We start from the raw sequence: 14,960 nt of genomic DNA, 5'->3' as shown, positions 1-14,960 counted from the left end.
CAACATGTCCAGAAGCTTGTCATTTTATTTAAGAAAAAACCAAAGTAATGTGCATAAACTAGTGAATTACCTCGCTGATAGAGTCCGTGTAAGTAGGGTATTGGCATAGTTTCATTCGCTTCAAAGCCTCAAGGATAGTAAACTACAAAATAGAACAACAGAGGCGGTGGACCCAATAGATATACTATGACTAGCATTGCCTCATTTTCATACCAGCATTTTCCATGTCATAGTATGTTACCTTCTTTGTTGTCATAATTCTGTTCCAAGAGGGCGTTACTCTATTTTATTATAGTTGCACAAAACTAGTTGCTCAATTAGATATCCAGTCAATTACACCGTTGGTGCTTGACCTTGACGCGAAGGGTCACTTTGATGCTAGAACTCGTGGCATACATCGAATTGGTGTAATAACTTGGCTCTGACATGCAAATACGATGCAAATCTCGGTTGTGTATGTCCGAGCTGCTAACTAGGCACGCCAATATGGCATGGGTCCCGCCGTCAACGACCCAATGGCAAAGAGAGGGCGTGTGGCCAGTTTTTTTTTTTTTTGCGAAGACACCCTCAATTTTTTTTCTCACAAAAGAGCCCTGTTGATGTCGGAAAGATGGCATTTCATTTTGTTCGACTCTACAGCTAGTGGGTCCCGTGTGTACATACTAAAAAATTAACAAAACAAATGGACTCGTCTCGAAGCGCGACCATTGGTTCTATCAAGGTCCGTCCTGACACCTGCACCATTCACGTCTTGACATCTTGAAGTGGATACTTGTGTTACTGTAGTCGAATAGAGGCGGGTTTTTTTTAGAATAGTGGAATAGAGGAGCTTGCAGCGCTGAAATGGGCTGCCGTCAGTGCGCCCCATTTGCTCCTGTTAGTTTTATTTAGAAATTTGTAGGTAATGTAAGTTCTAATCTGAGTAAAAAAATAACCTTTAAATATTCGTGAGCTATAAATATTATTATATACATACAAACGAAATAAATTGCTTTTCTAAACTGTTCTCGTATTCTTTTAAAAATATACATATATATGTAAAATAATATTTGTTAATTATTAAAATGTTTGTATAATTTTAAAAAAATGAAAATATATTTAACATTACAATTCATAAATATTATTTTAATTCCACAAACATTTCAATAATTATACGCACATTTGTATAGTTTGGTGTTTCCACAATTAAAAATACTCATAATTTAAGATTTAAAGTGTTCATATGAATATTCAGCCGTGCTAATATTTTTTAATATAAGTCACAAGTGAATATTCAGAAATATTTAGTAAATGTTTATATTCATCAAAATAAATTAAATATAAGCTGCAAGTGTATTTTTTAATTCATTAACCATTTTCAGTGTCTGCATTTACTAAAAACAATTATATAATACATGTGTGTATATTTAAATGTGTTTATGTAGTACTAATCATCATTTGTGTGTATGATATTTATAGCACACAAATAACTTTACTTTTATTACTTACGTTTTACAAACATTTCGAAAGAACCAGCGCGTGCAAAATGGGCCGCATTATTTGCACCCAATTTAAGCCCCACATACACACAAATATTTGAACTTTATTTTTATTACTTACATTTTATCATTTGCGAATATCCTTATACTACATTAATATCTGTTATCCTTGTTGAACATCCAAAAGAAAATAGTGCAGTGGCTGTGAGCGCGTACGTGCTATCATTTCGTCGCGTGTTTGAGTGTAGAAGGCTTACCCTTTTTCTTTTAATTTTCATGTCGGTGCCCACCTATCATACAGAAAAAATAAAAAACATTTTTTGTTAGAAAAAAGAGGAGGACCTCCGGCCTCTGCATCTGGACGATGTATGCAGCCATTTTATTAATTATTCACATTATAAAGTCATACAACAGTAAGACTAAAGCCACCGTCTAGGCAACATTTGTCGCTAATCCTATCCAGTTGATGAAGGGATGCTGATAGTCTGGGTCTAATACCAAATAGACCTCGCGGCCAAACGTAACATCTAAGACCTGATGTTCCAACCAGGACGTCTGCCGGGTATGGGGCACCCACCAGTCCGGCGCACTTCTCAACCAGGACGCCTGCCGGGTATGAGGCAACCGCAGCCATCTGCCACCAATGCATCTTCTGTGTTGTACCGCTGCATCTACCTTGTCTGGTCTAGCTGTCGTCAACGCCACCACGACACCACCATCCTGCGCTTGTTCATCATCACACGCCCACCGGCGAGACCCCGATGCTCCATGCCACTGAGACCCGACGATGTCGACGTGCCAGATGCCACGCCGCTACTCCGTCGCAAACACCACCTGCTGCCACTGGTCCCATCCCCTTCGCCCGTAGTTCCTCTAACCGAGCACCCAAACGCGCCAGGCGGCGCCTCCAAGAAGGGTACGACACACGCAGTGCCGCCGCCGCCCAATCTAAGGAGATTTTGGGTTTTCACTCGGGCATGGGGTCGGGGTAGAGGGCAGGGACCTCGACGGCGCATGCAAGTAGGAGAACGACGACCCCTGGTCGACGCCACCGTCGGGACGAACGAGTCATCCAGAGTTTCCTCCGGTACGGTGTTACCTCTACCAGCCCCCGCGAACGCACCGGGACCGACGACCGCGATCGTAGGCCACCAAGTGCAGATTGAGAAGGCCTACAACGCGGAAGAGATCCATTGGCAACTCACCGCCCACGCGTTCAAGATGTCGTCCGTCCACCCCCTGCGAACGTTGCCAGCCGAGGGGGCCATCGCCATGCCTAACGAGGCCGCCGCCCCAGGTCCAGGTTCCTCTATGATGGCCGGAGTGGCGAGATCCGCCATGAGCGAGGAGATCCAGCACCACGCAACCGACGAGATTCGGCACCGCGCGGCCGACGCCATCGCCCAAGCCCGCCATCGACCGATCCCGACGGCGCCGGGAGCCTGCACGCTGCCGGGAGTCCCACACCCATGGATCTGGGCGCCCGTGCACCGTCGCGAGCCCGCCGCCTCCGGGATCCGCCACACCGCCGGCAGGGCCGCACCCCGCGGATTAGGACGCCCGTGCCGCTGTGGATCCGGAAGAGGGAGGAGAGACCCTCCGCCATCGTCGTCGCACGCACGGGCTTTGCCCGACGCCGACCATCGGCAGCAGCGGAGGGGGAGAAGGGCGTTGGAGGGAAACAAGGCGGCGGCGGCTGAGCCCTCACGAGCCAAGTTATTGCACCAGTTCAATGTTTGCCACAAGTTCTAGCATCAAAGTAACCGATCACGCCAAGTTCAAGCACCACCGGTGTAATTGACTCTTAGATATCAATACTACACCCTCCGCCCCATAATATAAGAACATTTTTTAGCTATCTTAAAAATTGATCTTATACTATGGAACGGAAGGTGTAGCTAATTAAAATGAACAACAAGTCTGAAAGGAGCATCTGATCACAATTGTGTCACTCATATCTCTAGTCCTAATGTTTGAGTTGGTGAATAGTCTTCACGGTTTATTTTCATCTGGTTAATTTTCGTCCTGTTTATTTTGTCTCACCTCTCACGTTAATTTTTTCTTCTTCGCACGTAAAACCGAACCACGTCTGATACTCCTTCCATTTATTCGTGCTTTCTTTGGCAGGTGCCGATTCAATTCAATCATGTAAATATTTGGTAATTAAAAATTCAGAAATAATACCATACAAACAGATCACCTCCCTATTTCTCACGCCAATCCATCAATGATCACATCCAACCTTCCATCAACAAGTGATCCCTCGCCTTCGTTCGCCCCTAATAAAAGGAAACACAATCATGCATTGAGAAAAATCAGCCGCAAGAATCAGGTGCGAGAAATGCTTTCTCTCATAGATTGTCTGGACGAAGGCGAGGTGGGGCGCCGGTCACCTTCCACATCGACGCGTGCGGCCGCCGCCTGACGCTCCACCAGCAGTTGTCGTCCTTCCGGGGCACGTCGGGGGTCACGGGCGCCGTGGTGTGAGACAGCGGCATCGTGCTTGCCAAGTTCCTCCTGCACGCGGCCGACAGCGGCCTACTGCCGGTGCGCGGCGCGCGCGCGGTGGACCTTGGCGCTGGGTGCGGGCTTGTGGCCGTCGTGGCGGCGCTGCTCGGCGCGCGTCGTGGCCACCGACCTGCCCGACCGCGTCAGGCTGCTACGGAAGAACCTCGAGGAGAACGTTGGGGGTGGTGGGGACGTGGGGGGCAGGTTGGCAACGGTGGCGGAGCTGGTGTGGGGCGACGAGTACTGAGCTCTACCCCGAGATGCTGGACCCGCCGCTTGAGCTCGTGCTGGGGTCGGACGTGGAGTACAGCGAGGAGGCCGTCGGCGACCTGCTGGCCACGCTCACTCGGCTGCCCCGGCCGGACACCACCGTGCTGCTCGCGGGCGAGCTCCGCAACGGTGAGCGATCCAATCCCGTCCAGTTCGATGTTGAATGCCTTGCTGCTGCCTGCTGATTGCTAAAGTAATGATGAAGTGTGAATGAAGGACCATATGTGGTGGTGCCGTGGTGGAGTGCTTCTTGGAAGGGGCCATGGGGAGTTCGAGATCGGGTGCGTGGAGCAGGCGCAGTGGCACCCCGACATCCGCACCAACCGCGTCGCCATCTTCATCCTCCTCAAGATTCAATAAGACACCGCCGCCGCTCCCCGTCTCACTGCCATAGCTGCTCTGCAGAAGTAAGTTAGTCAGTACAAGCATGAAGGGTTGGTCCGATGCGGACTCATTGTTGTAACATTATTATTATACCGAAGCCAGTGCACACATTGGTTGCACCTCTCAGTGGTAGACATCAATCATCTATGATTCTCTAGCTATATGTCTAATGGTGTACGTGATGCCTTCAGTCCACATAATATGTTCACTGACATTTAGCTTTTTGATTGAGGGCTCTGTGATTCTCCAACTACTTAATTTATGTACCTACTTAATTTGATTATCCAATGGCAGCAACAAGAAAAAAGTGGACGGCTCATCTCACTTATGTCGTCCTGCCCTATTGCTCGAAGAGTCCGAGTGCCTCCGCCACTGAGGGAGCCCTGGATAAGGGGGTATCCGGACAGCCGGACTATGTACTTTGGCCGGACTCTTGAACTATGAAGATACAAGATAGAAGACTTCGTCCCGTGTCCGGATGGGACTCTCCTTGGCGTGGAAGGCAAGCTTGGCGATTCGGATGTAGATCTCCTCCTCTGTAAACCGACTCTGTGTAACCCTAGCCCCCTCCGGTGTCTATATAAACCGGAGGGTTTAGTCCGTAGGACACAACAACAATCATACCATAGGCTAGCTTCTAGGGTTTAGCCGCTCTCATCTCGTGGTAGATCAACTCTTGTAATACTCATATCATCAAGATCAATCAAGCAGGAAGTAGGGTATTACCTCCATCGAGAGGGCCCGAACTTGGGTAAACATCGTGTCCCTACCCTCCTGTTACCATTAGCCTTAGACGCACAGTTCGGGACCCCCTACCCGAGATCCGCCGGTTTTGACACCGACATTGGTGCTTTCATTGAGAGTTCCTCTGTGTCGTCGCGGCAAGGCTAGATGGCTTCTCCAACCTTCAACCACGCTGTCTTGGTTGAGAATTTTCTCCCCGGACAGATCTTCGTGTTCGGCGGCTTCACACTGCGGGCCAACTCGCTTGGCCATCTGGAACAGATCGATAGCTACGCCCCTGGCCATCAGGTCAGGTTTGGAAACCTAAACTACACTGCCGGCATCCGCGAAGACTTGATCTTCAACGGATTCGGGCCCTTGTCAGGAGCGACGAATGATCACGACGGGCATGACCTAGATCTACAGTCGGACAGTATTCGGAACACCGCACCTGCTACAGCTCCGGACTTCGTTCTGAAGCAGGTCGTGCCTTCTGAGGGCGGGTGGATGGACCCCGCCCCGAAGGCCGCATACTCATCGGCTTTGGAGCCGAACACAGACTCCTCTCTTAAAGGGATCTGTATCTCCGGACCCCCGGACTCGCCTCCGGTCGTATGTTACGGACCGCGCGCATCCGTGCCCATTGAATCTAACTGGGCTCTGGTTATGGAATTCGCCGCCGCGGATATCTTTCAGCACTCACCCTTCGGGGGCGTGCTAAATTCATTAAGGTCACTCTCTCTGTCAGAAGACTCCTAGCCGAACTATGTCCGGCCCGTGTGGGATACAGAGGACGAAGAAAATCGCAGCCCACCCACCACCCACTTTGTAGCCACAGTCGATGACCTAACAGACATGCTTGACTCCAACCTCAATAACATCGACGGTATGGACGTTGATGTAGGGGACGATCTGGAACCACCGCCCACGGGGCGCTGGACAGCCACTTCATCATACGATGTCTACATGGTCGACACCCCCAAAGAAGACAATGTTGACAAAAAGGACTCAAGGGAGGATAAACCCCCCGGGCAAAAGCAAAAAACGACGGTGTAGGCGCCACCTTACATCCAGTCACAGTAAAAATAGCGATAACAACCTAAAACAGGATGACACTCCGGTTGATTCTGAAGGCAACAACGACCATAGGGACCCAGCGATGGAGCAGGATAAACCAAGTCATGTCGAACACAGCCCGGAGCAGACGCCCGATCACAATTCAGAGGGCCAAACTCATCACGCTACCTCCAAAGAAGAGAACAGTCTGGTTGACGATGCGTTCATCATCCCGGAAGAACATTCGAAACAAGACAACCTCCGCAGAAAACTCCTGGCCATAGCGCGGAGCCTGAAGAAGCAGAAGCAAAGGCTTAAGGCCGCGCAGGATACGCTCAACCGAAGATGGAATAAGGTGCTGGACACCGAAGAAAAACATGGCGATAATCGCCACACAAAGAGCTACCCAAAGCGCAAACTGCTACCCGAATTTGGCGATGAAGCCGCAGCACCCGTTCGGCCCGAACAATACGGCTACTCAGCCGGACCAACCACCTCATGTCCGCGATAGAGCAGCCACCAATACCGCACGCAATTTACGAGAGCTCCTGGACAAAAAGGCCAGTGCAGCCAGATCCATCTATGGGTCCAGAGGACATGCTCCGACGCGGGATTATGGTCACCACAATGATCATACTGATCGAATACCAGTCCGGAATCAACACTGGGAACAACAGCAGCCGGCAACATGTCGAGACACGGCTAGACACAGAGGGGCTGCGCACCCCCTGTGCTTCACGGACGAGGTGCTGGATCATGAATTCCACAGGGATTCAAACCCGTGAATATAGAGTCATACGACGGAACAACGGACCCTGGGGTCTGGATTGAAGATTTTATCCTTCACATACACATGGCTCGTCGGGATGACCTCCACGCCATCAAATACCTCCCCCTCAAGTTAAAAGGACCAGCTCGTCATTGGCTGAAAAGGCTCCCCGAAAACTCGATTGGAAGTTGGGAGGAACTTGAGGATGCTTTCAGGGCCAACTTTCAAGGGACCTATGTCCGGCCTCCAGATGCTGACGATTTAAGTCACATAATACAGCAGCCTGGAGAGTCAGCCCGCAAAGTTTGGAACAGATTCCTCACTATGAAGAATCAAATCATCGACTGTCCGGATGCCGAAGCCTTAGCGGCCTTCAAACACAGTATCCGAGATGAATGGCTCGCCAGACACCTCGTCCAAGAAAAGCCGAGAACGATGGCAGCCTTAACAAGCCTCATGACCCGATTTTGTGCGGGCGAGGACAACTGGTTGGCCCATAGAGGCACCAGCGACCCAGGCACATCCGAAATCCGAGATGGCAATGGGAAGCCACGGCACACTAAGCACAAACATCGAAATAACAGTAGTCCGGAAAACACAGCGGTCAACGCCGGATTCAAGAGCTCTCGACCTAGTCAAGGAAAGAAGCCATTTAAAGGCAGTAAAGAGGAACCATACGGTTTGAACAAAGTCCTGGACAGATTGTGCCAAATCCATGGCACTTCTAACAAACCTGCAAATCATACCCACAGAGAATGTTGGGTTTTCAAGCAGGCCGGCAAGTTAAACGCCGAACACAAGGGAAGGGAAACACCAAGCGAAGACGAGGACGAGCCTCGCCAGCCGAACACCAGGGGACAGAAACAATTCCCACCGGACGTCAAAACGGTAAACATGGTACACGCAACTCACGCAGAGTTCGTATCCCCCCAATTCAATCCCTGGGCAACTTGCCCGATCACTTTTGACCACAGGGACTACCCAGCCAGTATCCGGCACGGAGGATCGGCTGCCTTGGTGCTTGACCCAATAATTGATGGATACCATCTTACTCGCGTCCTAATGGGCGGCGGCAGTTGTCTTAATCTGATATATCAAGACACCATTCGCAAGATGGGGGTAGACCCATCCAGAATAAGTCAAAATAACGCCACCTTCAATGGAGTAGTTCCTGGCGTAGTAGCCCACTGCTGGGGCTCCCTCGTATTAGAAGTAACATTCGGTTCTCCCGACAACTTCAGAAGCGAGAACCTACTCTTCAACATCGCCCCCTTCAGCAGCGATTATCATGCATTGCTTGGAAGAACGGCCTTCGCTTGCTTTAACGCAATACCGAACTACGCCTGCCTTAAACTCAAGATGCCTGGTCCACGCGGCGTCATCACAGTTAGCGGAAACACATAGCAGTATGCGGCAGTTACAGCTGCCGGACTCTAGGCGGCCTCTCCCACCGGAACGCATGACCGGTCGTCAAAACCACGGACACGGTTAGACGAGTCCAGTACACCATTTTTCACAATAGCTCGGATAAACCTGAGCCAGGGGCTGTACATGTGCCCCCATAAATAATACGAGGGGCTGCAAACATGTAACACAAGCCCACAATTCGTTTTGCCTCATTAATAGGACGGATCTCGAACATTTCTCGAGCGTAACTAACTTTTCACACGTTTTCTTTTTCTTTCGTTCTTACAGAAACTACCAATGCGACACCCTTCCAGGATACGGCACAACGGAGACACAGGCGCAGACGTGCAGCAGGGCCCCGCCCACATGTTTCTCTTTAGATTAAGCCCCTGCGTAAACCTTCTTTACTGTCTCTTGTTGCTCAACATCCCATGGGTATTTCATAAACCTATAAGGGACACTGGCATTTTAGGCTTTTTGCCACGACAGATCAATGCGCGTACCTGGAATCACAGGGTCAAGGGCATTATTCAGCCCAATATATGTTATAAAGTCCGAATACCTTCGGGAGTGTTCGGCGTCACGAGTTTGGCCTTATATGCATCAGCTCCGAATCATGTCTTTGGTCAAATGTTGGGTTAGCCCGGCTCCTGGGTTTGCTACCTTACGTTCCGTTCTATCGGCTAAGGCGACCAAAGGAGAACTACTGCGATTGTGCCCTGGTTATTCCGGATGAGCACCTCAGTAGAGAAAGCCGAAAACTAACTGTCGTGATACAGCGAGAGACTGTTCAACCACTCGAGGACCCATCGGAATCTATAGGATTCCTCTGCATTAACGAAGGACCGGTCTACCGGTCAAGTACGCGCACCGTATTTGGACGCTCGCGGAAGTACTAGGGGCTACATAGTAGCCCCACCTTTCAAACTCCTACGGCTAAGTGAAAACTGTTACAGCTATATAGTCCGGTTGCCTGGTTCGACGTGTGATCACCTCCTTAATGGACCAAGACGTTGGGTCAAGTGTGTTCACACATATTTTCTCGAACACCCCCGCATTCTGTGCGTGTGGGTTGAAGCCAACGACTGCTAACTTTCACGTTATATGCATACATAAACAACCGCACATGAGACATTATAATACTCTCAAGCAAAAGTATAATAAAAGCAGCCTCTATAATCAAACATATAATTGTTTACAATTAACAGAATTGTCACTCAAACATGACATTCTTGGAGCACTGGGCCTCTATTCTACGGGCACCTTCTATGACCTGCTCAAAATAGCGCTCGACTGGGTCTTGGCTTCCTGCCGGACCCTGGGTTGCAATGCGGGTGGCCTCCATATCCGCCCAATATGTTTTCACACGGGCAAAAGCCATCCGCGCACCCTCTATGCATGCCGATCTCTTCATGGCATCGATCTGCGCTTTGGCGCCAAATAATCGTTGCACCAAACCAAAGTAACTGCCCGGCTTCGGCTCCTTCGGCCACAGATGGTCTATTACAGACCTCATTGCAAGGCCGGACAGCCTATGGAGCTCAGCTATGGCAACCATCTTCTCACTCAAGGGTAAGGAGCGCGCTGGAGCACTAAATTGCGACCAGAACAGCCTCTCCATCTTGTTATCGTCATGGTCAGTGAATAACTTCGTCGCATCAGCCGCACTTTTCGCCAAGTCCGCATACTCATCTGCGGCGCTCCATAGCTTATCCAACGGAGCATACTTTGGATCTAAAAACTTCATCCGTAATAAATAAGGATTTCCGGCCGCGATTTCTGTGGCTTGTCAAAGTTCCTCCCGTGCGTCTCTAATCTGAGAGCGCATCTCCTTAGCCGAATCCAACGCCTTCTTCAGGTCGGCCGCCTTTGTATGATTCTCCTTTTCAAGAAGCTCATACCGGCCGGTGGCGTCCCTCAGCTCCACAGCCATTTCGGCTATCTTCTGCTCGCTTCGGAGACGAGCGGTCTGTTCGGCTTTCAATTCTTCAGTTGCCTTTAGAGGAGCCGCACTGCTAATCCGGGCTTGTTCCTTGGCTAGGACAAGCTCCGCCCTCAAGGCCTCAACGGCAGCAGCTCCGCCTGCAACTACATCACATCACATTAATATTACAACCTTCTTGCAATTTCCCAAAATAGATGTGGATATAGGAAAGCATACTCTGCGACTCCTTGAACCGCTTGTTCACAAGCGTGACGTCGGCCTCCACCACGTCAATCTGCCGCCTCAATTCGGCACATTCGGCGGCCTGGTCTATTGCCGAACCCTTAGCAACCTGCACATTAATACAAGTGCGATCATTATCTGGGAGTGTGATCCTCCGTTTGCCGCCATGGGCTGGCATCCACGGTCTCAGGGGCTACTATCTATACATAGCGCATGTATCGCGTGCGGTACAACTAAAAACTGCATATTTTTGCAGCTTACCTCAAAGCCTTTGAGCAGGCTCCTGAAAGCTTCGTTCAAACCACTTGTGGCGAAGGAGATTTTCTCCAGCACCGTACCCATTAATGTACGGTGATCCTCCAAGAGAGCAGCTGACTCCAGGAGGCCCGTCAGCGTGTTCGGCCGGACACCGGACCCTCCCGGACCCTTTCCATTGTCCGCCACGGGAGCTGAACGCGCCGGGCTCGGGGCGGCCGAAGTATTAGCTTCCGGCCCCATTGGATCTAGACTCCTCCGTGACGATACCTCGTGGTCGCCCGCTTCACGGGGCGGAGAGGCAGGTGGGGTTTCGCTCTCCATCATCTCCGGAAGAAGATCCCCCGAGGACGAGCCCTGCTGAGATGAACTGCTGACCGGACTACAAAAAGCAGGTCATGGTTACTACTCTCAAGAGGAAAAAGCAATAAGTTCCTTGTTTAATTAAACTTACAGCTCGATGGAGGGCTGGCCCGTTTGCGGGCACTGTGCGGTGAGGATGCCCTTCGGGGCAGGGCCCTTTGGTGAAATTCTCTTCCCTTGCTTAGGCGCCCCCGTCTCCAAATCTTCGGAGGCGGCCCTCTTCTTCTCGTGGGGGGAGGAAACCTCAGGTTTGCCTCCCTGATTCCCCTCCTTCGTGGAGACGTTAATTCCCCCGGTTCGGATGCGCAATGTGTGAGGCCCACTCTTGGCCTCCCCACTCTTCCCTTCATCTTTCTCTGTTGGCACTTGACGTAGTGTCCGTTCAAGAATCCTGGCCATTGCCGGGCCGGGCGAGCCTTGGGAAGCGGGGCCGGACACCTGATCCTCTCCGCCTTACTAAGCCAATCCTGGTTGTGGACAGTATTCAGAACAATGCTATGATAAATATGAGCAAGGTGTTCGGTTGTAGGGTTACTTACTTGGGTATCTAGGCGATTGCAGCTCAGGCCCGCATCCTCGGTGGTGTCCGGACACTTTATTCATGGTCCGAAGAACAACTTATACATCCCTTCAGGTGTTATGCCGAAGAAATGCTGAATAGTTCGCGGACCTTCTGGATTGAATTCCCACATCGGAGAGGCTGACATTTGCACGGCAGGATCCGCCGAACTAGCATTACCTGGATTATTTTGACAAGACTAATGTCCCTCTCGAGGAGCTCCCGAATGCGGCTCTGTAGCATTGGTACATCGTTCGCAAGCCCCCAGTTTAGTCCCACATTGGCCCACGATGCCAGTTGAGGTGGAGGTCCCGAGCGGAAGGCGGGCGCGGCCGCCCACTTTGAGCCTCGAGGAGCTGTGACATAGAACCACCTCCGTTGCCATAAATCGGATGCCTCCGGGAAGGAGCCTTCAGGCCACGTGGCTTCGACGTTCCTACTTATTATGGCGCCTCTGCACTCTGCGTGTCGCCCCTCAATCATCTTCGGCTTCACATTGAAAGTCTTGAGCCATAAGCCAAAGTGGGGGGTGATGTGGAGGAAGGCTTCACACACGATGATAAACGGCAAGATGTGGAGGATGGAATCCGGAGCTAGATCGTGGAAATCTAGCCCGTAGTAGAACATGAGCCCCCTCACGAAGGGATCAAGAGTAAGACCCAAGCCCCGGAGGAAGTGGGAGACAAATACGACGCTCTCGTTGGTCTCGGGAGTGAGGATAACCTGCTCGGGAGCAGGAAGCCTATGCTTGACATCGGCGATCAAATACCCAACCTCCCTGAGCTTCGCAATATCCTCCTCCGGGACAGAGGAAGCCATCCATCGGCCTTGATGGTCAGATCCGGACATGATTGAAGATCCGGGGTGCTTAAGCTCAAGCTTTGGGTGTTGGAACTCAGGGTGCGAGATGCGCGAGCATGGAGATAGAGGGATAGGCCTCGACTCCTTTATAAAGGGGAAAGAATATCAAACGTCCCCAAACGTGGTCGTTCAGGACTTGCCTAACAACACGGGGTCATGCCAACAGGCACGGTTGGATTACCCATACCCGTATTGATGAGAATCCGGTAGTAAGGGGGACACGATCTCTGCTCTGACAAGACGTGCCAAGGAAACCGCCTCGTGGTGTGTGCAGTAGCAAGTTATAAAAACGGTTCGACTAAAAACCGGACCATGGCGTGATGTCACTTTTCGAAGAATTGTCAGCAGATTAGATTCGTAGATTATTATTATTCTCTCTACGGTGGTATATGGAATTTGTCTTGCAGAGCCGGACACGGTCCTTGTGTTCGGAATTTATTTTGGAGTATTCGAAGATGGAACCCGCCTAGCAATGCCGAAGACAATCTACGCGCCGGACTCATCGTCATTGAAGCCTGGTTCAGGGGCTACTGAGGGAGTCCTGGATAAGGGGGTATCCGGACAGCCGGACTATGTACTTTGGCCGGACTGCTGGACTATGAAGATACAAGATAGAAGACTTTGTCCCGTGTCCGGATGGGACTCTCCTTGGCGTGGAAGGAAAGCTTGGCGATTCGGATGTAGATCTCCTCCTATGTAAACCGACTCTATGTAGCCCTAGCCCCCTCCGGTGTCTATATAAACCGGAGGGTTTAGTCCGTAGGACACAACAACAATCATACCATAGGCTAGCTTCTAGGGTTTAGCCTCTCTGATCTCGTGGTAGATCAACTCTTGTAATACTCATATCATCAAGATCAATCAAGCAGGAAGTAGGGTATTACCTCCATCGAGAGGGCCCGAACCTGGGTAAACATCGTGTCCCCAGCCTCCTGTTACCATTAGCCTTAGACGCACAGTTCGGGACCCCCTACCCGAGATCCGCCGGTTTTGACACCGACAGCCACCATGTAGCCTCGTGCCCTACCCCATCCCGGATTCCTCCCTCCCCTCCCTCTTTGTCTCTCGTGCATGCTCATGCATGGGATGGCTGCTCGGCTGCTCCCCGCAGGCTGCCACCATCCTCCTTAGCATCGGGTCGTCAGCACCTTCGCTAGGTATCAAGAGTTCCAAGATCCCGGTCTGATCCGACGTTGTCCGGTTAAGAGTCGTGGTCGCCTTTGCCTCCGGCACGTCGGGCATCTCTTTGGCCTTGGCCATGCAGATTGTGTAGACCGCCGTCGATGGTGGCCTCTCTATCACTATGGCGCATTGATTCCCCATGTATCTGCCGCATCTGAGGACCTCCTCTGGCAAGGACACAGGAGTCGAACTCATTGTTGAGGACACACGGCCGCTGCCATGAGGTGAGAGTCGCCTTATCCGGTAAGGAGGTGGGCAACTGTAATGCCCCGGATCCGATGCGCCAGGTGTCTTCCAGCTACCCGTCGTTGTTGTCATGTCATTTGCTTACGTGTTGCATTTTTTCATGTCATTGTCTGCATTTCATCTGCATGTTTTTCAAAACTTGCATCCGTTCAGGTTTCCTCGGTTCTCTCTGTTGTCCGTTCTGAGCCCAACCACACTCGCATGCACCCGTCGCCCCTCTCAGTCCTTGTTTCGTGAGCGGGATAAAAACGTTCTCGGAATGGACCGAGATTTTCCGAGTGGCCTTGGTATATCACCGGTAGACCGCCCGTCAAATTTCGTTCCAGTTGGAGGTTGTTTGATGCGCCAACAGTTAACCACGTTGCCCGAAACCCCTCTCTCTTTGCAGCCCATCCCCTCTTCACCACAGCCCATGAGCCCATCCAAACCCCCCTCCATGCTCTCGGTCGTTTGATCACGATCGTGTGAGCGAAAACTGCTCCTCATTTGGAGTCTCCTAGCTCCCTCTACCTATAAATAGGTGCCTCCCCCCGAAATTTCTGAGTCAAACCCTAGCCCCCTTCCTCTCACGCCGCCGAACATTTCCCCCGCCACCGACGGACATGTCCGCCGCCACCCTCCGGCCAACCGGCGCCCGCCACCTGTCGCTGCCGCCTCCCACCATCGTGCGGCCCGCGGGGCCCAGATCCGGCCCGCATGATCCCGCGCGCCGCCGCTGCTCGCCCGTCAAGG

General features: G+C 51.3%; 1 pseudogene; it reads left to right on the top strand.

Annotated features, from left to right (window-relative positions):
* The first annotated feature begins 2,750 nt into the window (after nt 1–2,750).
* Nucleotides 2,751–4,865, top strand: LOC119338803 (annotated as a pseudogene).
* Nucleotides 4,866–14,960: the final 10,095 nt, after the last annotated feature.

This window comes from Triticum dicoccoides, chromosome 7B (genome assembly GCF_002162155.2).
Source record: "Triticum dicoccoides isolate Atlit2015 ecotype Zavitan chromosome 7B, WEW_v2.0, whole genome shotgun sequence".
NCBI classification, from domain to species: Eukaryota; Viridiplantae; Streptophyta; class Magnoliopsida; order Poales; family Poaceae; genus Triticum; species Triticum dicoccoides.
The sequence above is the reverse complement of the archived record's forward strand: the minus strand, read 5'-3'. Positions and strand labels throughout refer to the sequence as shown.